At 40.0% G+C, this 27,235-nt stretch overlaps 1 long non-coding RNA gene across 1 annotated transcript; it reads left to right on the top strand.

Moving 5' to 3' along the window:
- Nucleotides 1-19,203: 19,203 nt before the first annotated feature.
- LOC146762649 (uncharacterized) lies at nt 19,204-27,235 on the top strand. The gene is made up of 3 exons (XR_014942329.1): nt 19,204-19,258; nt 25,647-25,808; nt 27,207-27,235. It is a non-coding gene; the product is annotated as an uncharacterized LOC146762649 (long non-coding RNA).

The following is a 27,235-nucleotide window of genomic DNA, read 5'->3' as shown; positions in this document are numbered from 1 at the left end:
TCTGGACAGTGGTTAATGTCAGGGGTCGGGATAGCGTTCCAGACCTTATCAGCACACTATGTGACATATTGCTATGAAAAGATGAGTACTATATCTTGAGCCTAAGCCCCAGGTAAAAACCTAACTGCAAAACTGTGGATTTCAGTCAGCACTAGGCTATCAAAATAATGTTAATCTTTGCCACCTCTATCTTTTAATTTTAACTTAGGGGACTGGGTAGTGCTTCAAAAATACTGATGCATCTTACATAACTTAATCCAGCTTTATCCTAAAACAGTGCTTTTGTTACGAATGATAGGAAACTAACCAACTAGCTGGGCTGATCAATTTTGAACAATCAGAATTACTTTTCTATGCTCACTTTCTCCACATATGTCTTCCACAATAGCCTTCAGACACAGGCTGAGGATGCAAATGTACCAAAGTACCACGTTACTTAACCGTGCTCACCCAGTTTCTAGTCTTGCAGCATTACTGTTCAGTTTTACCTAACAAACTACAGCCTAACACTCTTCCACTTGTTATATAGCGAGAATTTATGGGAAGTCACCAAGGAAACTTTTCTTTGAATGCTTTTATCTGGAATACTGACCAAAATCTAACAAAAATCAAGACATACTTCCCATGCCTTCTGGCAGCAGCATTTGTTTCAAATGATCTCATAAAAAAGCAGTGCTAGAATCTCAGTGAGATGAAATGAGAAATGTACCCATAAATCACAGAAAGCTTATTGCCCCCTATCTCTGAAACACTATTGAAAACATAAGCCACCACAATAGCTCAACGAACCTTCCGAATTCAGCCAAAAATTAAAAACAAAACAAAGTCTCTCAGACTAAGATGTTTTCAAAAGCCTCAATACTTTAAGGCTTATGGTAAATCTGTGAACCCTGAGAAAAGATCTGGTGTGATTTCAGACTGCAGACTGTGAGATAAGTTAAGGGGTGGAAAGGGTTGCATACTTTGGTTAGCAGCATCCCAGACTTAGACAGACAGGAGGTGTTATTTGGGATTATAGCCTGCAGGTGGTCTGAGGGATGCAGCACACACTAAAACACATCTTTTTTCAACCTCAGTTGTCATGAGCCAACTCCTAACTCCAATGAATAAGGGTCCCCTACCAACAATAAAACTGAATTTAATATTTTTTCTGAATTTTAGAATTAATACTAAAACTACAGTTTAGTGACTCCTACAGTGGCATAATTATTCCTACACTTGTTGGTCCTGCTGGAATTAGTCATTGTTTTTATCCCAGTATCCTTCATATCACAATTCAGTGGCCTCATTCAGACTCTAGATGCTGAGTCATCTCACTGTCATCAACATATAGCCAGTTTTGCCACATAGTTTTTGCTGCATTGTGGGTAGAAATATTACTTTGCAGCTCTTTCTGCTAACTCTGAGCCTAGCTGTATTTTTGACTGTGCTCCTAACTCTTAGCTTGTGCATAGTATAGTCAAAGACAACAAAGATCTCCCCAATGATCACAAGCCATTTTGCTGTACCCAGCCCTGCGGGGTCAGGTAATGAGTTTGCCTTTTCAGAAAATTCAGTCCCACAGAAGGATTCCAGGCTAAGATCATAAACATGTTATCATTAGTAACCAGAAAATTAACCATAAATCTCAATTTCTGAATTTTCTTCCTCCTAGACGTGCAATGTGTCAAATGTAGCAATAAAACTCATCAATAATATCTTCTTAGCCTGAGTATATCTAGCCAATATTAGCTCCTTTGATAAAGTGAAAATCAAAACACATGCCATTCTCCATTTTAAGGGCGTCTTTTACTGGTACAGATCGCAATCTTCACATTCTGCTTTCTGACACCCTAAGTCCTGATTTCACTCATACCTTAGTAACATGGTGCAGCATCTTTGTTCTGCCCAGACTTTGCTCCTTTCTCACCCCAGCCCTCACTCTGGCCATGTGAGACTGGGAGAATTTGATGACTCACCTGACTACAGCAGCCATTCTTCTGATGAATCTTCACCCTAAACCAAACTTATAGCGCTGTACTCTGGTGACTATCAGTGCTAAATGGATGCCATTTTCCCTTCCACTGTCTGCTGTTCTAGGCAACAATAGTAATTCTTGCTTCTCAACTCTTGCTCTCCCCAGATCACACGCCTCTTCCACCACCTTAAAATGACTTATCTTAATATGTATTCACCTTGAAAGATTCTCACTGCACTTCAGTGGTTCTCCTGGGATAAAGTTGTAAATTGTATTCTTCAATTTCTGCTGTCCCAAACCTTTGTTTTTAAAGCCAAATCAAACCTTCCCTCTTATGTCCTTGTAAAAAAATGAAAGTAACTTTATATCATAACATTTTATCACAACCAGACATTCTGTTGGAAAATGTAGAGTCCAGAAACAACCCTTCATCTGTTGCCCTTGCCATTAAAAATTCTCCCTTTAGACTCAACTTTAAATGTAGGGATATGATCCTGACCTTTCATTAAACTAACCTAACAGAAACTTCCTTGCCAACATCATCTGTCACTAGAAGACCCAGTGACTGTTCTAGCTCTTCAAGCTTATTATCACTACATGTGCTACTAAAAGCATTCTCTGACCTTGACTCCTATTAAAACCACTTCATTTTCTTGCACTAGACCTCATCCTAGCTTTTCTAACCTTGCATTAGCTGTGCTAATCCAGCAGTATGCCTGACTTATAGGCTTCTGTAGCCCAGAGATGAACGCAGTTCTGAACAAAAATCTACCTTCAGTATTAGTGGTCCAAAAATCTGAGTAATTCAATCACATTGGCCCAGCCTGCTATTAAAACTTTCTTCAGACTTCTGCTGCCAAAAATTTATGTAGAAGTAACCCCGGATCCTGTTTTATACACCTTGAAACAAACCAAATGTCATTTGTAATTGCCACTGTCTGTCTTCACCCTAACCCCATATGCCTTGCATAATCTTTCATAAAATTTTCCGGTCTTGTCACCCCTAACTCTAAATTAATCTGAATCCTAATTCAAACTTCATCTGACTTCAGCATTACTCCTATAATACGCATGACCAGATACCTAAGCATGTCATTTAATGTCCCTGGAAAAAAAAATCCCTTTCAAACATACTGAGCTTCTGTTGACTGGTCAATAAAACTATGATGTTGTCATTTCATGGTAGGCTGCACCCTAATTCTGACACCTGTCACTGTCTTACTTCCAGTCCCTTCATGAGCTTGAACTCACCATTCAAGCTGCCCAAAGCAGTTCTCCTAGGTCTGCAGGCTGTACAGGGTCCAGCATCAAGACTAGATTTTTATCTTCCACTGTCTGTCATCCCTATCTGATGCCCAGCCTTCACTTTGGGCATAACACTGGTAAAGAATTAGACTTGGTCACAGGCTGGAAGCCAGTCACCATTTCCAAATTATGTCTTTTAAGCACTAACAATTTCCTGAACTCACCTGTGACGTCTGAGCCTGAAGCAATGCTTGTGCTAATAACATGTGATTTTGGAGGAAAGCGCTGTCCCTTCCAAAAGCAAAGTCAGGTCTTTTCAGTTCTTAATGTGGTAGCAGCAACAAGTAGTTCAATATCAAGAATTTCAGATATAACCAGTGATCCAGACGACGACCATCAGTTGGGAGAAATCTTCCTACAGTGATGCCAAAGCCATTCTTGCCAGGGCAAGTATGTATGTTTGGGTCGTCACCTGTGACAGTCCGGTCCCCAGAAACCTGAACTGGTAAAAAGAGAATAAGTGATAAGATGCAAAATCTGTGTTAGCAGTGATCTTTTGAATATATCCTTGTGAATTTATGACTTGTCCAGGTATTAAATGTTATGATCAAAGTTATGCTTAATCAAAGCAGACTTAGATCCCATATCCAAGATATCATCCTCTAGGCTTTGGGATGCTGTGACAGCAGACACTCCTCACAGACAGCCATCAGGCAGAATGGTCTGAAAGGATAGTGAGGCCAGAATGATGATGGATGGTTTTGTGTGTGAGTGTGTGTGTGTCTGTGTGTGTGTGTGTGTGTGTGTGTGCTTATGACACAGAAATGATAGATAAAGGAATGCATCTGGGGCCCTTTGGAAAGCTACCTGGGGCCCAGGTGCCTCAATTCTCCTTAAAGCTCACTGTAAGGGGAAATTACATTCTGAGTCTGAAGTGATATCTCTCACCCACACTAGATAAACAGTTTTATCTATCTCCTTTTTATCAGTGTTGCAATACCTTCTCCCAAAAGTCCTGAGACACCTTTGCCATAGCTGACACATGCATTTTCACCTTTTCTTCATTGGGACTGCAGAAGCTTTGTTGCCGTATGCCAAGTGTCAACGTGCATCACCCCCATCCTGAGGAGGATATATATTTGAGTTGTCATCAGACTCAAGTAATTTCTGTGTCATGGTTTTGATATGTCACCTGTCAGACAATGCTCCTTAATGAAGACCATTCATTCTTGCCAAATGGGCCACTGAGTCAGACAACAGCCTCCTCTACAGATGTTCAAGGCCAGTGATCATCTGGGAGAAGGGGGATTTTTAATATCTGAGAATAAATAAAGCAGCTAAGCTCAGCTCTTGCTGATGCCTGTGGCAGTCAGCAATGACCCTGGAGTCTGGATTGGAACAAGTGCTATTACCTTTTTTGAAGGGGAAAAAAAAAAAGAAAAAAAAAAAAAGAGCCATTCAATCAGTTTTAGAAAACTCTGAAACTCATGAAAACAAAATAGTGCTGCGGAGAAAAGGGATTTTGGTCTTGATGACAGCAGGTAGCTACTATTGAATGATGGAGATATTTGCTGGGGTGAAGTGGGTTATTTTTATCATAACTCTCTTTCCATTAGTACATTCCCTGCTGGCTTGGAGGATTATATCTATTTTGGCTTGGAGGATTATACCAATTTGTTTTGCTACAAAATCAATAAAAATAAAAGCTAAAATGACAATTAAATCCAAGAAATCCCAGCTGGAAAACAAGCAAAATTCCTCTTCTCTAATTAAAGTCTGAGCAAACCACAGCTTTACCAAGGCATTAGGGAGAGAGGGAATAAAAGGGGCCTGTTCCCACTAACACATTTCCTGTAACTGCCTTTTGGACCAACCAAATTACTGCAGAACATTAACCCAGCACTACAACAAGCAGCAAGGCCTGCCAGGTCTCCTTACTCATTTTGGAAAGGAAAGCAGAAAAGCAAAGCTAAGTATGTAGGGGGTGTGCATACACCATCTCTTTCTATCAAGTGTGAAAACCTTGTGTGCCTGAAATGCTCAGTGAGGTTAGCAGGATGTGACTTCAATGGGCTTTGGATGATGTCTATAACATGACTAGTATATGCCAATCAACGTCTCCCCACTTAGTCTTTGCAACAGCTGCTGGTTGCTAGAACTGCAGTTTTGTGGCCAACATGCAGGAAAATGGACATCTGAATAGGAAAAAAGACAATGGCTTTCAATGAACAGTGTGCTAGGCTTCTGCTGTCATCTTCTCAGGTTGTTTCCCCTGCAGCCACAGAGAAAAAGATGCTAGTACTCTTAAAAGGACAAGCAAGTAAAGAAAACCTCCAGCCACAACAAAACCAAAGGAATCTTGCAGCATAAGATACTAAAATACAGACAGATACATTTGTGAAACAGATAGAGGACAAGAAATGTGATGTGTGAAAAAAAAGGTGAGTCAAACATATAGACTGAAATTTCAGCTTGTGCAAGTTAAACCTGAAAGCGGAAAGATGTAAGGAGGATATAGGACATGTAGTCCTATGGAAGTAATTGTAATACTAAATCTATGGACAAAACAGATCACAGGCCACTCTCCCTTTCAGTTATCTTTTACTTGGAACTGTTGCACAAGTGAGCAATGTAAGACTGTTTTGCCTTACTTTAAACCCAAATGCAAATCTTGTCTCAGCATCATGGCATGCCTTAAATGGCTATCACCACTCTTACACAATAAGAAGGCACAGTTATTAGTCTTAAGCACTAATACTAAAGCCAGTGTTCACTTTTAACGTACAAGGGGAAAGAGATGCAGTTTCCAGAAGACTGATGAACTTTACATAAAATAGTAAGTGCCAGACTGGGGCTGTAAGTAATGAGTTGAATGTAGAAGGCCTGTTTGTGATGCTGACATCCTTTGAATAGTCAAAGTATTTTACCAGTGACATGAATGGCTCTAATGGTCCAAAAGTTAGCCCAACATATTGCAAACATTTTCACCTCAATTACTGAAAGATTTTGCTCCAGTCATTTTGCATTTTTCTAGCTAGAGAACAAATAACTCCTTACTACTGGAAATCTTAGATCTTTATGTCTGCTAGAAACCAGGATTTGGGCCTCTGTCATTCAAACACAAGCTACTAAGCCATGTGTGCTGACATCAAAAGAGCTGATAGTTTGGGCCTGAAGACAGAGGAGCTGACGAGCTGACGAGCCCATTCCAAAGGTCTGCAGCCGTGTCTCCTTGCCACGTCCTTGCCAGTGGACATGCTGATCCACTGGTTAGTGCAGTCTCAGCAGACATGAGATAGACTCCAAAACTGGCACCTGGGCAAAGCTGTCTCTTAGAATAGAGTTATTCCAGCTGACAGAAGTACTCTTCTGGCGGCATAATTAGATGTATACCAGGATGGTTGCCAGCACGGCTGTCATGATGAGGAGAAGGAATATGGTTCTTTTTCACTGTTTTCATTGATATTGAGCTGTTGGCAAATTTCACAGCAATGACTTCATTTAGGACAGCAAGATTGTATTTTGCTTGAGAGAGCCACAAAAATTAATGCTTCAGGCATAATATTGGGATTTATGCTGATTAGCTGGTCGAGAAAAAAATTGTAATGAACCTTGTGTACTCCAACAGAGCACATTTTCTGGTCATCCTCTTCTAATAATGTCCTGGCAGAAACCACGTCTCTCTAATCCAGTATTCTGCTCTATGCATAACTCCAGTAGTTAACCTTGACGGTCTGAAGAACATGGCTTTAAATTTGATATTGTGTTCATTTCTATCCTTTGCTGTCGAAAAATATTAAATCTTCCCTCAGCCACTTGCTTTGCACGGTGAAAGACAGATGGTTCTGCTGGATCACTCCACAGCAGAACAGATGTTGTAATAGAGAACCCAAGAATACTGCCAAATTAATTAGACTCTTCCACTGATCTGGATAAAAAAGAGCAGTGCATGGGCATTCTAAACGGGTCACCAGTCTAATTTATACCACCCTGCCAGGTCACCTCTTGTGAAATATGAGTGTAATCAGGTGTTTTTCTACAGCATTGTATCAGATGACATTCAAACAGGGTAGGAAGGTGGCAAGGAGACAGCAACTGTTTAATACAACATCCCAAAATCTGTACAGAAATACAATCTTGAACTATTATGGAAAAAAAATCCATGAAATACATGCAGCTATATCCATTTTATTTTATTTTATTTTATTTTATTTTATTTTATTTTATTTTATTTTATTTTATTTTATTTTGTGAAGTATCTATTTCTTCAGCTTCTTTGTCAGCTAAAATTACCACACACAAATCCACCAAATACAAAATGCGCACCATATTTGCATCATTTCAGACCCCATTCATAAGGCCCGTTACAACTACTCAGGGTTTGCATACCTTTCTTCCTCTCTTGGAGCCCAATTTCTTCATTCTCAATATAAGGGGAATAAAAGTATGTGGAACTCAGCCAGTTTTAAAGAAGATTTTGGATGCAGTCAATTAAGTGCAGACAAGTATTGTGGTATACTGCATTTATCTTTGGTCCAACACCAAAGTGAATTCCCTCTGCAAAACCGGTATCTTCAGGAAGATGCTAGTAGAGCTTGAAGAAATAACAGTTCTGAAAATGTAACTAACTGTCCAATGAGTTCACAGAGTTCTCTGTCACTCGCTCCTTGCGCTGCTAAAAAGAATCTCTGTAATTAATTTATAAATATATCTATAAAAGAAAAAAAAAGAAAGGAAGACTTCATTGTAGAATTGGATTTGCATATCTTCTTTACCCTGTTCTTTAAATTTCCTTAAATTTTAGATAGCTATTTTGACTACTGCAAGGAAAAAAAAATAGATTGTTCAGTACTATCTCATTGTTCTGTACTAGAGTACAGAAATAATGCTGGCTATTCTATAGAACACTTTTTTTTTTTTTTCTGATTATATTCTCCTAAAATACTAAAAATCAATAAGTAAAAAGCCCATATCTGACAGTTTTTATATCACAGCATTGCTCCCTTTGTTTAGAAACTGAAATTAATGGGCTACATCTTCAGCTGCTGCAAAGTGGTGCAGCTCCATTAATTTTAATAGAGAGAAGTCGATTTATACAAACTAAAACCTGACACCGTGGCTCTTTGTCAAGTTGCATAAAGGTCTAAGCATGTCTGTAATCATGGCAGCTGGTGCTTTGGTGATTTCAGAAGCTGTGGAGTCAAAGACAAGCCTAGGAAAAGCAGAAGCTGGCATTGTAAGAGCTGTCGACATTCACAAAACTTAACAATTGCTATGATGCTGTTGCTTTTTAACTTTTTTGGTTATTCAGTATATATGTCATAGGGGATTCTCTTAGGAAAGTAACGTGGTCTGGTGTTTCTTTAAGGAAGGATGTTAGTTAGCAAAAACTAATTTTTCCCTTGAATGTAACAGAATGGTGCAGAAATGGTTTCCTTGCTCTCCAGGTCTAAACCAGCTTTTGCAGCTAGTGCTTGGAAGAGTGGACTCTGAATGGACTCTGAATCCACAGCTGTTTTGTATTCTTTCAACATACCACTGATCAGTTATGATTTGGAGTCCTGGAGAAGGTCTATTGCCTTTCCAAGAGCAAAAACTCTTGCAATACAAGAAGATGCAGAATAAGCTGCTAAATGGGGCGAGTGATGGAATTATTCTCCTTTCCTCCCCCTGGTAAAAAAAAATCACATACCAGCCATTGGCCAGCCAACTGCTGTACACATATGAGCAATGCTAGAATCTTTTTTGTTGCTTCCTCCTAACAAAAAGGCACTTGCCATGTCTCAAGCCTCAGAGAACATGGGCCTTGAAAATTACCTCCAACATGAAGGAAGAGGGCCAGGCTTGAGCCTTGCAGAGGCATCTCATTTTCTTTTTGAGAAAGTAGGTCTGAACCTACTCTGTGCTGTTCCTCAGGTTAGTCCTCAGCAGCATGAGATCAGCATGTAGTCCAGTGCAGGCTGTGTACAGATGAGATAACAACTTCCCAGCAACTCACTGCATCTTAACCAGCCACTAACACAACTCTCTGGGCAGCTGAGCAGTCTCCTTTATGATTTTTCTGTGTTAACTCTTCATGAAGAGTCCTCCTATGAATACATCTAGTTCAGCAAAGTTAGAGATACTGTCCTGCTTACCTTCTCACTGTAGAACAGGTGGATTTGGGCATTTGATGCAAATAAACCCAGAAAACACTCTAGGAATTCTTCCTAGAGATTAAAGGCTCTGAAACTAAACGTCTCTAATAGTAATGGTAAACAATATAGCAGGAAGGTTCATTGGGCTGGTCAGGAAGCCCATGGCATGCTAAGGAGTTATTGCTGTAGCTTGGGCTGCTTTGCCATTTACCGGGCTCAGACACCATCTATTCCTGGAGTTTCCTATCCTGCAAATGGGGTTTTATTTGAGGACACAGAGTTTAAAATCAGCAAAATTGATCGTGATGAGCTGATTGTAAGGAAATCAATGGATTTATTTTAATATGTGTGTGCAGGCAGCAGCTCTATGTCTTAGCTCCTTACTTTGCTATAAAAGAAAAAATGAGCACAGTGCCAGCTGAGGGCAATAACACGTTTCTTCCCTGACTTGGCTTTGGTGTACAAAAACTGTACCTTCAGGGAAGCTGGCAGCTTCTGGAGACTTACTAAAAATGGAAGCCTGCTTTAAATATATATCAGAAGATATCAGCGAGTGAGTGTCTTTCTTCCTCTTGTACTTTCACTTGCGACTTTCACATCCTGGTACTGTAGTTTCGAGTAATGTATCACACCTTCATTTTCATAATGAAAAATCTGCTCTTAAGCACCAGTGACTTGCAGTACTAATCCATTATCAGAATGCCACAGGTCTGATAACGCCCTGGTGTTGCTGCATAATCCATCACTAGGACACATGCACTGTCAAAGTGTTTCTACATAGTTCCTGAATAAGCAGAGAGGATTTCTGCCTTCCAGAAGCAAAGCACTTTTGCATTTTGTAAGAAAATGTGCATTTTGCTGAAATAATACAAATTATATATATATAAAAAAGGAAAATAATCAGTGAGATGCAGAGTTTGAATTATACAACAATTATACAACTTTATTCATTTATTTATTTTGTGAGGCAATTTCAACTTCATTTGAAAATGAGCTATTCCAAAATCCAGGCATGGCATTAAAGGCAAGCATAAATACTTCAAAAACAGATAATTCAAAGAGTAGAAGAAGATGTCAGAACTTCATATAGTGAGAGATGTGAAAAGGTGCGTTCCCTGTTTCTCTTATTTCACATATTATTATCTTCATCTGAATGCCCGAGAACATAGAAATGTTCAGCCCTGTGTTGTGGGGATTATTAGTCCTATTTTATCCTTTTTTTTTTTCTTTTTTACTTTCTAGGTCAGAAGAAACTCTGGCAGATGCTTTAAAACACGTGCCCTAAAGACTAATGTGCTCTAAATTATCATTCACTCCATATTCATATATAAAAAAAGGAAGAAAAAAATAATAATCAAGCCTTGATTCCCAGCTCAGAATGAAACTCCCTTTCCACCAGACACTGGTGCTGTGACAGTGCCAGGTTAGGAGACCACACAGCTGGCTCTAAGCAAGGTCCCTTCTGGCCAATCTGCTCTGCTAGGAGGAGCTGCTCCCACCATCCCGGCCTGCCTGGGTTTTTCTGTGTTGCACTGAGTTCCTCGCTAGTTTTTACACCCAGCTCATCTGCCTGCTCCCTTAGTTGGTGAGTCAGGCTGTTTTGCATTTTGAGTCTGATTTTGCTTATGCTGGCTTTACACAAATGCAACTCAGTTGACTTCTGTGGCATTACCCCTGAGGCTAATGAGGGACAGAGATAAAGGCATCTTCAAGTTGAATGCAAGATATGGATTCCCAGCCTCCTAATAAGGCAGCTGTGGAAACGTAATAAATTAGGCTGACTACTCGCAAACCATCCCTATAAAAAATGCTGAGGTATCCATAAAAAGTGTGTGGCTCCTTGACTATTTAAGGAGAAAGAAGTACCCATAGATTTGCACTTCTTCCCTGGATAACTTCAATTAAATGGAGTATCCGGATGCTCCACATTCCTACCACTGGTGGGTAATTATGAAGACTGCTTAGCTGAGGCTTCTAGCACATCTGGGTTAAAAGACTCCCAAGTACAGACGCTTCTGTCCGCCTGTAGAGTTTCTGAGCTGGTGGAAACTATGTCTGCATTTCTGCTATGTCCAAATCAGAGAGCAATAATTTGCATGGAAGCAAAAGCTCCCCAGGCCTTCAGCACCAAGGAATAGATCCTAAACTCTGCTATGATAGTAGTTTCCTTGGCATAGAGACTTATTGGTTCCTATGCAAAATGGAAAAAGGAAACAGATCTGTCAGCACAAGCTTGTGTCTGTCAGGAGAATGAAGAAGGGAGCTGAGAGCCCTGATCCTGAGGCTGTCAGGGCACGTGGCAGCAGGTATGGAGGTGTGCCTAAGTAGTCAGATATGATGTTGTGCTTCTGTAATACTTGAACTGATCTAGGTCCCTGGGGCTGGAAGGTTCTTTTTGCTAAACACTGAACTGACATGTCAGAGTCAGTTTCTACCCACAAGAAATCCCTGCTGGAGGTGAACTGAAGACAGATTGCAAGAAGGTAAAGGTTAGGACAGGGGAAAGGAGAGACCTTGTGGCACAGCCTGAACTAGGACTCAAATGATCTGCATTACTATCCCTGTTCTCTGGGGCAAACACTCATCCTTACTCATGAGACTTCTATACAGAGGTCACTTCAGCACAAAGCAGACAGAAACAAGCAGTTTGCCTAATCTTCCTCTAAAACGCTTGATAGCATTAGGAATATTCACTGCTTGCATTATAACAGGTATTAGGCTGCCAAAATAATTGTCTGCTGATTTTTAAGCAAAAAAGAAAGACCTTTTACTATTCTGATCTCGTGACAGAGTTACAAACCGAAATTTACTACTCAGAAAGTGCTGGTTTTACATCTTTTATTTTTCTTTTTTTCCTATTTTTGTTTTTTTTTCCTTTTTTTTTTCTTTTTTTCATTTTTTACCTTTAGATCTAATAAAATCTTGCAATAACCAAAAGTGCCTTTTCTCACTCATATGTTCTCTCAAAAAAGGAGAGAAGTCATGTATTCTTCTTGGCCAACATTTACTAATGTGTGTCCACTCACACACCAGAGTAAAGAAACCAGTTCATTACACACCATTCAAGGGAAATGCAAATGCTCTTTGTGGGGTTCTGTTTTTGTTTTGTTGTGGATTTTTATTTTTTTAATAAAGTTCTCCTATAAATATATATATATATATTTCCAGTAGAACTCTGAATATGCTTAATTTCATTTTATCTAACTGAATTTCTTTTGTGAATCCATCTCTTTTGAATGCTACTGACCCTAGTTAAAAGTCAACTATGCCCAGTACAGCAGCTTAGCCACTGGAACAAACAGTGCAGCACAAATTAGTGAGTGAGCAGTTGAAGGCTGCACTGAAGTTTACTTCAGAAATACTTTTTTCCTGTCATCTGTCTTTCACAGTTCATTTTGGTTCTGCTTTGTCAGATCTCATTAGCTGTTATTGTGGAAATCACATTAATTTATGCTGAAATTTAGACACTCGTAGAGCCAGAACTTCCCAGCACCAACCTCATTATGCCCCCAACAATACTATAGAAACTGCTGCAAGCATAACTCAAAACAACATTTTTTTCTGTGTAAAACTAGATCCAGATAGATTAGATAAGTCAAACTCAGAGGCTTTAGAAGCATAGTGACATTGGGTGAAACCTCTTGTGCAGCAATAAAATACATAAACCCTTTGTCCCTGCAAAAAGCTCTTCTGGACCTATGTGACTTGAGTTAGAGAGTGTTCATAATGAATGTTCTTAATTTGAAGTTGAAATACCTCTGATCATACAACAAAATGTGATCTTCAAAGATGAAAGAGCTCTCTGGTGCTAGATAATAGTTATAGTCTATAAAAATAATGATCACTTGCATCCAGATACAAAAAAGACTCCAGGTTTGAAGTGAGTGATTAACTATACCGTCTGTAGAGTTCAAGCAAAAGCCTCCAACAACTTCTGTGATTTCCAACTTGAATTGTCTTTTGAGAAGATGGAGAAAAGTTAGCACAAAGGGTAGACAGAAAGGACCTCTCTGCAAACACTTGGGTTGGTGGGCATGTCAGAGTCAGTGAGAGACAGGCTGAGGAGGGAGCAGGAAACTCAAGTGGCATCTCAGAGGGAACTGAGGTTCCAGAATTTGCCTCCTAATTCTCCTGCAAGTGATTGGTCTGCCAATAAGAGCATCCAAAGGAGATGGTGAAGACTGTAGCAAACAAGTTGTATGAGGAGTGGCTGAGGCCCCTGGGTTTGCTTAGCATGCAGCTGAGGATCTGAGGAGAGGCCTCGTGGCAGCTACAGCTCCCTAAATGGAGCACATCGTAGGATGTTGGCAGAAATTAGCATAGGCAGGGCCAGATGTATGATTCCAGAAGAGACCTGCTGTGCAGCATGCTGAGGGTACAGAGTGCTCAGAGATGTGAGGGATCACCTTCTGGGAATACATTGCTGCACTGAGAACAGAACTGAAGGGTACGGGACTGGGCCTAGTATTCTGAGGTCTATGTCAAATAATTGGCTGACATGTCCCTCTCCATCTCACCTCCCAGTGAACTGTCAGCAGTTCATCTTTGACACTGTTGGGTTCATCTTTGACACTGTTGGCTAGAAAGGACAAATGCAGACCAGGGTGAATGGCAAGACAGACTGATTGCTGTGTTCCCACCCGGAAACTGATGTGTGGTGGCTACATTCCACTCACTGTGGGACTCCTGAAGCTCTTAACAAAGCTGTGCCATGGAAACGGTGTGGTGCACTGGAAACTGCTTACAATGAAAATGCAAATCTTCATACTTCTAATGAAACTATCTTGATTTTCCTCTCTTTCACTGTTATTACCATAGGAAATCCTCTCCAGACTTGGGAGAACTGTTTGTCACAGAGATGTTTGTGTCCACAGCAGCCTTTTATTGTAGCGCAATTGGAAATATTGTTCTGAAAATTCATCCATTCCTTTTGTTTACTTCTCCTCTGTCATCATAATCCTTTATTTATGAACTTTCTGTTTTCCTCTGATGTGCCCAGCACAGAACTTGCTGTTCTTGAATAGGTGAAAAAAAAAAAGAAAAAGAGAAAAGGAAGAAAAAAGAAAGACAAAGCTGGAGCCAGATTTGTTACCCACTCTTCGACAACTGTAGGTTTTCTCTTGGCATTGCTTTGGTAACCTCCAGGATCCTGTAATCTATTACTCCTTTCTTCTAACCTGATGGAGGCCCTAACCCCACTGCGTGGTCTGCAAGAATGACTTGTGAAGGCATTTTTGCAGTTGCTACACTGGAAGAGTTTACCCTGGGATAAACCAAAGATTTTACAATATTTTTACAGTCTCCAGTCCATTTCCTGTCAGATCAAATATAGTGTGAACCTAATGCTAGCTACCCAGAAAAGTAATGGAAAATGCAGAAGGCCTAAAAAGGAAAAATCCTTCTTGTCCTGAAAACACCCTTGTTTTTTACGCAACAAAGAGAGAAACAGAAAGCCGTAGAGAAGCTGAAGGGATAAGTGATCTCTGAATTTCCATTACCCCTCTCCAGAAAGACAGATGCACTGTAGGTCCTTTTTCTGTCTGTCAGAGGGAACTGTTTTTTAATATTGCTCTTGTATTCCCTTCAATAGCCTGTGGATCCATTACACTGGATGATTATACCTCTATATACATGCACACATATAGGTAGCAAGTGGTGTTCAACGTGGTATGCAGACAATACTCAAAATCAGATATGCCTGAGGAAGGGCACAAGTGATTTCTTCCCAGGCCCTGGGCTCTGGTGCTGCTGAATAATCTTCCATCCCAGGATGGCTCAGAGCAGTAACTCTGCCAACAGGCTCCTACTTGCTGACAGATCAAAAGCTTAGTGTGAAATCTTTGTTTGCTATCAGCACATGATGTTTTCTTGACTTTCTTCTCACCCAACATCACTTTATTTGGTAGTTGCAGTTCCCCTTCCTTTAGTATAAGCAATTGCAGCAAATGAGTCATGAGTCTCCACATGAATATATTTATCATTCCTGGTCTTGAATAGTTAAAAATAGATGGGCATCTTTTGTATTCCAGAGGCATTAAGCAGGTAGATGATGACTGAATGCAGCTGGGAATTCATCTTACCTAGTTCAAGCAAGATGCATTATTTATGTGTAGTCAGTGAGAAGGATGACTAGTCAAGCCTGAGAGTCCATTAAAAAAAAAAACAAATGCAGATCCATGCGGGCTCAATTGGTTGGCACTGCTTTGTGGTTTTCCAGTCTGTGGTTAAAATGAGTAGCTCTGACTGAGATCAGAACCCGTGATCTTTCTGAGCAGCCTTCGGGACTGGGAGGATGGTAACAATGGGAGGAGAATCCTTGCACAAAACAAAAACTGTAAAGAGTAAGGCATGACTGCCCATGGTTGCCTCAAGCCATTAGATTTAAATGAGGTGTAAATAAAGTTAAACCTAAAGGATTAAAGAAGGTCAAGAACTGTCAATTTAATACTGGCAACAGAGCAGATGTGTTCAGGCGATGTCAGGTTTTGAAGCTGTCTGTGAAGATCAGGAGTCACGGAAAATTCACATCAGTGGCAAAGACTTTTTCTTCTCTCTGGCTTTTAGCTGAGATTCATTCTAAACAAGTTAAAGATTACTCGGCATCACTGACAAGTGTCCATTGGCACAGAGATACAGACAGTAATGCATCTTTCAGGCCCTGGTGCAAGAGATAGTGACTGCTTCCCTCCTGGAAGGAAATGGAATCCAGTGAGATGCTGTGTCAGTCCTGACAGCTCTCTGGTATGGACACTATTAACACAGCATGAGATTTCTCTTACTTGACTTCAGTTGCCTACATGTAGGACATCCTTGGCTCAGTTTGGTCACACTTGAGCCACTGTTGGATGTTCACGTTTCACCCACTTGCATGTGGCACCTGTGTGTAGATACCCACATATAAGTGCTGCAGTCCAGGAGTTGTATGTCACCCAAAGTGAGATCCAGCTGCCTCTATCAAAGTGCCTAATTCTAGATGAAATGATTCAGGACATCCTGCCTGGCCTATGGCTGCTGAGGTAGCTTCCAGACTTGCTGAACATCCAACCTGAGCACAGGATAGGTTGGGCAGCACCTATGAGGTGGGTACCATGTACAAAGGCTGGACGGGTCCATAAAGGATCAGCTTTTCCAGTTGAAGAGCAGTTATCACAAGTTACAGAACTGGGGCACATTTTTGGGGAATTACAAGTAAGCATGGCAAGCCCAAATAAATGGCCAAAGAAGACATGTCAGGGAGGTTTTAGGTTTTTCTGAACCCTTGATATACTATGGCCAGAGCTTGATTTCACTGTAGGTTAATTCCCATGTTAAATTTTTGAGGAGGGAGTTTATTTAGAGCTCAGGTCTGGCAGATGGATGCATATTATCATCAGTCTGCTTTAATTCATTATGTTCAGCTTAGCAGAGGAAAAAAAAAATCCCTTTCTGGTTTGTTCGAAGACCTGGAATGTTTTAATAATATGATGGATCTCTATATATTCTTCTGTCAACAGTTAATAGTTTTCCCTCTCCTCCCCTCTTCAAAAAATTACAAATCCTAGATAGATGTCTGGACTCGGAGTCATTCTGTCATTACAGCTGGCCTGCATAGGAAACATAATTAGATTCACTTTACATTCCCTTGAGAAGGTAAAAAATTCAGAATATCATTAAACTGAATTAATCTGTTTGGTATTAACAGCATTAGATTTAGTTTTAGCTGACACAGGATGTTATGTCTCATCAGATAGGCTGTCTCAGATCAGCCACCTGTTGTGGTCAGTAAATGACAGACGGTGCAATCCATAGTAGCCGGGATGCTGTGATTAGGACAACATTCAGGGATGAGGGACATACTTTCCACAGTGTATCAGTGATGGTGGTAAAGCAGACAAAAATGCTGTGCCTCATGCCATCTTACTGCTGCAGAACTTCCACACTTCTAGCCATAAATAACACCAAAGTTACTACACTAGTCCCCTTTATTCAGGCAGTTAGATGAAGAAGAAGGCATTAACACAAGTGTATCACTGGCAGCAAATAACAAGAGATTTTTAACACAGAAGCAGGAATGCAGCTCCCGAGTGACTTTCTGTACATCTGCATGTTGACAACTGAATGGAGTCCAGCATCAAGCTAGTCAAGGACTGGAGACATGATGGGTGTGAGAAGAGGCTGAGAGAAATAGGTTTGAGTAGCCTGAAGAAGAATGGTCTGGGAGGAGAACTAGTTGCAGTTTTCTGCCACTGGAAGGGCAATGATGGCTCTGCCCAGTCAAAAGGAAACTATTGGAGAGTTATATCGAGAGAAAGCCCTGCTCAGGTATAAGAGAAGGCTTTACAGTGGCTTAGCACTGCAACAACCTACAAAGGAGGATGTGTAATCTCTATTCCTGGACTAAGCAGCCCAGTATATCTTTGAAGCTGGCCCTGCATAAAGTAGGCAGTTGGACTCGTTCAGCTTGAGAGATTCCTTCCAAGATTAATCTTTCTGTAATTTAATTGTTTATTTATTCACACCCAGACTTATATTCATTTAAACTGTTGTACATATTCTGAATGATTTCACAGAGAGTTTGATGATTTACTGCATAATGAGGTCTTAAATGCCTGCCTACCTATATAACCACCCATATCCTCCTTGTCATTTTGGCTACTCCTAGAGCTATACCAGTTTGAAATCAATCTCTGCTATTTCTGTTAAGTTGCAAAAAAAGATATGGCCATCTGCAGAGCTGACTTGACTCAGCTTCTTGTTTGTCATAACCTATTGGCATCAGCAGTATCCAGCTCTGTTCCATATTAATCAGCTCAGTTGAGCAGTGACAGCAGACAGCCTCTCTGTTACTCATCTCATAACAACTTGGTCATCAGCATGCACAGATGCAAATCACAAAAGTGTCGCTGAAAAGGGCTCAATCAGCTAGTCTGTAAAGGATTGGAAAGGAGCAGGCATCGTGAGATTTGGCATTTACCTTCAGTGGAACACTGTTGACCACAGTGCTCAAGTGGTAAAATACTTAGGGAAGACTGACCCTTCGGTCTCGTTTGCTAGCTAAGATAGATTTTGGTATCACATTGCTTGTGAATGGTTACCTAGAAACTATTTATCTACTTATTGTTTTGAGAGAGAGAGCAGGCTCAGGTGACAATTCAACACTTGCTTTGTGTGTGTTAACAATGAAATTTCAAGGTGATTGTCTGCTAGCAGATGCTAACAATTAAAAATCTAGAGTCAGGTCTGTTCATGAAATAGAGAAAATGCCTGTGGATACTTCAGAGGCACAGAGGCAACTGCATGGATCCAGTAAAAGGCTTGCCCAGTAGGAATAACAACACAACTCAAATGTGTGTTCTCCCACTTGAGAACATGAAGTGAAGTAGTCTTGGGAGTCATACAGTGATTTTCCATTTTTTTTTAATTTATTTATTTTTTTTCCCCTGGATAAAACTGTTAAGTATACTTCAGAGTCTTATCACAAGAAGTGCCTTGGAAAGCAAGTTTTGAGCCAAAAACAAAGAGGGGTTCAGACACCATCAAATCTGGTTTAACGCTCTGGTAAGCAATCCAGCCAACTTGCTCCCCAGAACACTTTGGCCCCAACTGCTTGGTCACATTCTGTCTCATGCCGAAACATCTGTTCTCTCAAAGGTGTGCCCAAAATCAAGGTACACAGAATCCCAATCCTGACACCATCCCTTCAGCCAGTAATTTACCTCCTATATTCTACTCCTTCCTTCTGTGATGCAGCCACTGGTGCCTTACAAAAACATGCTGTGTTGAACAAAAACATGCAGGTTGCCATGAATACTATGGTCCCCAACCCAGAGCACGTCATTCTCTGTGAGGTGACACTCTATGGTGAGACGTCACAGTGGCTGTCTCATACACCCTTGTGGCAGCAGTGGGAGTGGTGGCCCAGCCACTTGTGGGACCCACAGTAAGAGTTTTCTTTTTTTCCCCTCCTTAAAAAAATCTAGATACTAACTCAAAGGAAATTAAGTCCACAGCAGTGTATCTATTAAGGCTAAAGGTACAAAAAGGCTCTTCATTTTGAAGCAAAGTCTGATAAACAAAGCATAATCTGACTTTCTTCTGTCATGCAGAGTTCTACTGATCAAACACAAGATGTTTGATCCTCTCTGATTGCTCATTGAATTTAGTAAAATAAAGAAATGAGGATCGGATGAGGAAGTGTTGAAGCAGGAATTGGCAACACTTATGTTTAGGACCTCATTTTCATCAGAATAAGAACTGCTTAAATATGTGCATTTCTATTGTTAGAAACAAAAAAACAGTAATACAGAAAACTAATTCCAATAAGCTAATTTACTTCCAGGGAATAAAGGAATTACTGAATTTCTAATGCAGAGACATTACTAATTTTTCAAGAATCATTCCTAGATAACAATTGTTTTGTAGCTGTCCTGTAGTCTTCTCACCAGCCCTCATCTCCAGACATACAAGCCTAACTAACACCTGCAGTGTTTGTCTCTCATCAGCCCTTTGGATGTTCTATTATGATCTTTTGTTCAACATGTTTAAGATCAGTCTCTGTCTTCCTCCTCCATAACTCCTTTTCTCAGGTAGCATATGGATGGATGATAGTTCTATTACTTGCTAACTTCTCCAAGCCACTTTCTCACTTGAGGCTCTCACTCCCAGTTTTATTTCAAAAACATAGGCTCTGCTTGCAGAATCTCTCTTGATCTGTCTCCAGCTCTTCTTTCTCAGCACCTACAGTAATGTTCCTTTTGCTCTTGCACTACCAGTCTTGCTGTGACTGTATACACATGGAAATGCTGTTGCAAGAAATAATTTTTCCCATGCTTGGTGCTGTTGCCCACCAATTGTGCTTTCCAGGTTGCAGAGCCCGAGGGTGAGGCTGGGGCATCATGCTGCTGCCTACAAAGTTTGAGAATTGTCTGGAGCTGAAATGCAGCTCCTGAAAAAGGGCCATACCCAAAGGTACAGAGTGGCATTTTAAACCACAGTTTCAAGGTTATTTTTGGTCTACCTCACTTTTCAATGAGAGTTCAGAAACTTCTTTATTTCAGTTATTATGCTTTCAAATGATACTTCTTACTTACATGACATTCCATACTTGGGATGCTCTCTCTGCACCAAGTTGCACCATAGTCTCCTTAAAATTCCTCCTTAATTGCCTCTTGAACTTGATGAATACAGAAGTGTTTGATGGATTTTGGGTTACCAACATGCCAGCATTACTGCATGATATGCTGACTGATATTGATTTATTTTATCTTAGTATTCTCCAGATTATCAGCATTTCTGTATTATCACTTGTCCTGCATTACCAAGTGATTGGGCTGGATCTCAGTATTTTTCTATCTTTTTTTTTGTATAGCATTTATCACTGTAGAGGCTTCTTCTGTGATAAGTGATCTTAAACATCTAGGGTATATAAATAAATAATGCTTTGCTGCAAATTCTAGCAAAACAGTTCTTCAAATGAAAGCTTGAAATGCAGGCAAGTCATCCTCAGGGATCTGTCATCTTTCCCATTTCAAACAGGTAATGTTCAGATGTGGATTATATGTCTGTGATTCCTCAAAATGACACAACTGTGCAGTTTTATGTACCTCTTACTTCTACTTTTCTTTCAGTCTGATAATCATAGCGCAGTAGCCAAAAACATTGATAGCACTCGGGAAGAAGAGCTGAGACTGAGTCAAGTGTCAAGTAAATATACTGAAAGGAATTCTAATGTCTGCAAGTCACTGAAAATGTCATAATTGAGTGCACTGAAGATGAGATTTCACTTACAGAGATTCAAACCAAAAACACCATGAAAAAATACAGATAAGAAAGGATGAATTTAACAAAGGTGTCACCAAAAAGAAGATTATATCAGCTGCCCTTCTGGAACTTAATTAGAAAAGCTACATTTCCAAATGTCTTGTGCCAAGGAGTGCTTTGGTGCCATTTGGAAGCTAGAGACTGGGGCGGAGTAATGGGGCAAAATGGATTTAAAAGTATCTGTGTTCAATCAAAGTTCCATTTTGCAAAATCTCAAGTACTTGGATTCCTTATTTAGCCATCTTGGGGAGTGAGAAGCATGGGCAAATTGGAAAACATTGTCTGATTCCTACTTAAAAACGTAACCCTTTGCTAGACAATCCCCAATGGACACCAAACTTAAGGCACTTTGGTAAAATTCTCCTTGTTTCTTTATGACCTAAAAATGTGACTGGGGAGACAATGTTACAGAGGATTACTGTGAGGATTATTTTTCATTGCTATTCTGAGGTCTGGTCACAGAAAGATATACCTGAGAACTGCCAGATCTTCAGTTCACCATCTGCGCTGACCAGGTCTGCATGAGTTTTCTGTGGGGAAAGTTAGTCTGGAAGTCCAATGTTGATATTCCTGGTACACAAGTCCATTGTTGGCTGCATTAACCCACAGTATTACTTCACTGATAATTCTACCTTGATGTTAATTTAGTCACTTCACTTTAAAATTCCTTGTGGTGTAAAATCCAGATGCATGCTGTAGCAGAGCAGTGCAATAATAAGAGATCTTTAAAGGTAATTACATACTCTACTATATTCTGGAATTACTGTCTTGGGCCTTCCCAATCATTCTATAGTCTTCATACACAGTATTTATTATAGCATTTGGTTTAAAATAAGACACTAATAGGTTACATAGGTTTGATTAAGGAGCTGATGTGGGTTTTAGGGGAAAGTCAGGTTTGAAGATCTGGAGGATTATTAATATTTAAAGTCTTCAGATACACTCTTGCTGGTTCATGAAAATGTAAGTGAAACACATCATCTCACTCACATTTCCTTGGTAGGAATTCATCCGTGAATAAAGGCTAGCTAGAAATTGAGAAAAGCCTGAAATGATCCCGCTTGTTTTAGATTAGGGCCATGTAGACAGATCTCCAAAAGTAAGCAACTGGGGAAATCCCTGGTGAAATGTAAATCTCCTTGCCAATGGCTGCCCTGGGTTCCCAGGCAGGTCAAGCTCCCTGGCGCCATCAGGCCCTGTGTGTTCTGGCCATGGGGCAAGGGTCATTAGCACTGCTAGGGTAGAGATGACACCTGGGAGAGGTGAGCTGCTGCCAGGTGTGGATAGGTATTTGGTAGGACAGGGGTTTTCATGAGGTCTGCTCTGAACATCACTTGAGAGCTTGTAACACTGAGTTAACTTTCCTGGCTATTAGTATTAAAAGGCTTTTTACACTATCTTTATTAAAATACTTGTTTCTTGCTACTGAACATCAAATACCTGCTGCAGGCTCTTTCTCCTGCCTTTATAAGAAGGAAAAGCCCTGGGCTTTCCAAGGCGAGCTTTTTTTAACTGGCCGCTGCCCTAATCCCTCATTTTTCTTCTCCAGCAGCCTCAGATTCCAGGCAGAGCTGAGGCACAGATCAGCCATTGTGTTTGTCCACAGGTGCCAGGAAATCATTACAGTATTTCTGACTGCCTCAGCTCCTCACCCTTGCTGTGCCTGGGGAAGAAAATATGGCAGACAAAGTGATGAATGTGTGCATGGCTTTGAACTGGAAAGCCAAAGGTATCCTTGCATTTGCTGCTGCTCTAATTTATCACCTTCTCCTTGCACAGCAGCAGATACACTTCTAAACATTCACAGCTGGGCTACAGATGCACCTGGTATGGAAGGCATAACATTTATTCAAACAAACCCCTGCTTCTACCCCCTCTTCACTACAAACATGCTCATCAGTGAGCTCTGGTAGTCTTGGGCCTGAAGCACTGACCAGATAGATACCCCAGCAGAAACTGAATCATGTCCAATGACATCTGGATATATCTTATTTGTATCTGCTTATTAACTTGTTTGTTGTTTGTTCTTGGCTCAGCTGAATTTCCTTTCTCTGGAGAAACATCCAATTCACAGAAATGACATCTTGCTTGAAGGAAGATGATGCTAAACAAAAATCACAGCTGCTGCGGGAAGTGCCAATGAGCTATTTCTGAGCAGTTTTAGACCAGTGGGAATCTGTGATTATCAAAGAAGTTGAGAGAACCTCTTGAACACCTCTTGGAAGTGTTTAAGGACAGGTTGGATGAGGCCCTGGGAAACATGATCTAGTGGACTGTGTCCTTGCCCCTGGTAGAGAAACTAGGTTACCTTTGAAGTTTCCTTTGAACACAGAGTATTCCATGATTCTATGAATTTAGCTCCTACTGGGAGCTGTAAAATCTTCACCAGGGATACAAAATTGCCATGAAAAGATCTATGTATTTTCTAACTTCCGCATACAAAGTTGCTGTGCATGCATTTAACCACTGCTTATTTCTGTGTGTATATTGTGAGCTTTGAGAAAATGTCCAGCAATTGGAGGAAAAACCTTTCAAAGGAGGTTAAATGAAATCAAGTAACCGTGCTTTGGATCTGGACATGAAGCACGAGGAAGAGTCCCCACAGCTGTAGTGGTTCGTGGGACAAGTATGAAGTTCATGGGTTTGAGTCTAATTTTCATTACATCCTTTTGAGATGAGCTGGTGTCTTTGCAAAGGTTATTTTAAAACAAGTTTCTTCTATATTGGGTTTTTATTTTTATTTTTTAATAATTTTGAATGGGTATTTCTAATGTAAGGGTCCTAGAAATCTGTGGCAGATTTGTATGTGGTTTTATCTTTCATATAATCTCCATACGGTTGTCATACTACTATTGTTGTAGGCACTGCTGACTAACTTGCTTGAAGAGACATTTTCACTCTACAATGCTGAACAGTTGACTGTAGGCATTATGTTCTGTACAGGATAACAGGATCATTCCTGTTCTATAAAGTATATATAAATCATTTATTGGCTGGGAGTTAAACAATGTGAAATAAAGCAGAGTATTGGATATTTTTGTACTTATTTCCAGCATTCATGTCAGCAATTTCCATTCACTTCTCTCCATTTATTTATCTATTTTTAAAAACATCCCAAGATTAGTCTCTAGGTACTGTACTGCGTTACCCTGAGAAATCCCACATGAATGGACTGCTAGGTTATTTAGCTATATAATTTTTAATCTTTTCAGGCTAAGGATAAAAAGGAATTGATCTTTTAAGAAATGTATTTAATCATTCCTATAGCATATGTCTAAAGACAAATTCCTGCACAGAGCAGATGGTTCATCTCTGTTTAAATTCAGGCTTCCTCTTTATCAGGTTGATTAATTTAACCCCTAGAGCTGCCTTTTTCTCTCCAATGGTTACAGAGACCTTACTAACCAAGGTGACAAACTTAGGGTGAAGGAGTCTGGACGTTGATCCTTCATTTCTGATGATTTTGCCTTCCCTTACCTATGCATAAGGATAGCAGAGATCAATTGGGCAAGCTGGAGCAGTCCTAGGTGCTTGTCTGAGAGAGCAGGGAGGCTGTGCAGGAGAGGATGCAAGGTTAAGGCAGTGTAATATGGAGAAGACCCCAGAAAGAAGTGCTTGAAGGGTAGAGCTGGGTGAAGTGCCTGCCATTGGGTGCCAAATGTCATAACTGCAACTCCATTTGTGCACGGTGAACATGGCTAAATGTGCATATTTATGTTGGACTTACCCAATACTGATCCTGGAAAAGGGGGTAAAATAAACAGTACATTCAAATGGAAAGTCTTTCTCATGGACCTGACTTTTATTCAATTTCATTTCCCTTTATCATGTTTATAATAGTAGGAAAAATTATGGTTGGTATAAGGTGCCCTAGGAACCTGGCAAGTTAATGAATGCAGAGAATAGGATTTTATATATTTGGGTGTTTTTAATTTTAAATTAAGTGCTGCTAGGTTCACCTGCACATAATTAGGAAATCTTTAGCTTCAAGATTTTGCATTTTACTTTGATAAATCATGGATAGTAGTTTTGAGATAGAACAGTAACCTTTCATTGTAGTAATGGGCTCAAGGTGAGGCTGAGCAAGAAAGTGGAAGATTTATATAACATAAGCTGCAGAGCTCATACAGACCAAGCCTCTAAAGGTTTAATAGTGGCAGAAATAACTTTGCAAACCCAGGAGGGATGTCTGCAGATGAGTAGTACATCAATACTGTGTACCAGATAGTGCACTGGGTAATTTGAAAGTCACAACTGCTCTCTAAAATTCTGTGCATTCACAAGCTACACCTCATTAATATTTATAGTAGAGTCTGATAAGACCTGCAAATATTTAAGGTTTAATTAGGAGACATTCTAATTAAGGAAATGTGTTTTTAAGAGCTATTTTGAGTTCAGCTGGGATAGACTGGACAGAAGTTGATGTTTCTAATTATCCAGGCTGGAAAAGCACAGTGATTCATGGAGAGTTTCAGGAGCATAGTATAAATCTAGCTGATTTCTTACAGACGCAACAGTAGAGGAATGTCATGCTCAACTGTCATCTGAAACCTTCTCTGTGATTAGAATTTGCATTTTGTCATGGCATCAATGTCCCAGTATCCACTGTGCCTGAGGAACAGGAATCTGAAATTGTCTATTGCATGGCAGCAGCTAATCAAGTTTTGAAGGTATGTTTTACAAGGCAAAGTCTATCCAAAGTGCAATTTCTAAGACCAACCTCAAATTCACTGGTTCTAAGAACTGTTAAGAGACACTGGTGATTGGCAAGCCTATAATAAGTTAATAGCAATTACTTCTATGTGGCAGTCCTCCTAGTGTCTTAGATTACCAACACTGCCCTTTACCTGGCAAGAAATAACAGCGCCTGTAGGAACAGGGCTTGTAGAGCTGTCTGAGAAGAGAATGGCTTTGGACTTCGATGTTAGAGAAATTCGAAATAAAGCCTCACCATGTTAACTGTATCTTTCATCTCTAGCTCTGGTCATTGTAGAACATGGATTTCTCCTTTGCCTCTAGTTCTCCTCAAATACCCAGGCCTAGAATTCAGACTCATAAAAATAGAGAAGTAGTGGACTCCGATTTCATTCTCTGCTCTTTGGTTAAAGAAATAGAATTTAGGACATAAATATCTTCCAAGAATCTTGTCTGGATCTTCTCAGATGTATTGATGTGTTAAAAAGCACATTAGAAAAGAAGAACCTTATTCCTTCTAGTTAATTCCCTTGGTAACTAAGTAGGCAGAACTACATTTACTAGATTCAATAAGAAAAATTATCTTACCCACTTTCATCACTTTAAGTTGCAATAGAGAGCTTATAAGGAGTGTTAATATCTGCAATTTTACAGAGGCTAAACCAGAAGCAATTACAGACCTTGTATGATACCTACTAAATGCAAACCAGTGTATTATTGTTCCATTATTTCCTAGAGCTCCTATTTGAAGCCTGGTAGAATATCCAATGAGCTGAATGAGTTGATCATAAGAATATAAATCTTATAGACTTCTGTCTTGCACAAAGTTTTCTGTTGAGAAACAAAGATTAGATGCATGTCATGAAATAAAATGCCGCCACAGGTAGGAGTAACTCTTTCATTGAAGCTCATCACACAGTAAGAACTGGTGGAGATCATTATTGAATTTTTATTTATTTTTTTTTTTTTTTAAGGTAAAGGCAGCATTAGAGGGTATGTAAATGGACATTAAGGAATGAGTGACTGTGATGTAATAATAATTTGTAGTTTAACAGATGAGCGTGCCTCTAAAACATAGGGTGAAATAACTGAAGTGCTTGCTTGAAAATTTCCAAAGCACTTGCTTTATAAAAGTCAAATACAAGACCAGTATCCCAAATTGTACTTAGAGTAAGAATACAGAAATATGTCATTGTTAAGGGGTACTGCCTTGTTAAAACGAGGATGGCCCCATTAGTATTATCAACCAGACAATGGCCACCATGCAGATGGTTATGGCAGAAGTGGTGTGTCATGCCATGCTGATGTTTTTTATGTTGCTGCAATGAAGGATTCTTGTTTCATTAACTGCAACCCACACTTTGTATTTAAAGGCAAGGAAATGAAGCTTCCAACAACACAC

Source organism: Coturnix japonica, chromosome 1 (assembly GCF_054131305.1).
Source record: "Coturnix japonica strain WE chromosome 1, WE-NBRP24, whole genome shotgun sequence".
Taxonomy (NCBI): domain Eukaryota; kingdom Metazoa; phylum Chordata; class Aves; order Galliformes; family Phasianidae; genus Coturnix; species Coturnix japonica.
The sequence above is the reverse complement of the archived record's forward strand: the minus strand, read 5'-3'. Positions and strand labels throughout refer to the sequence as shown.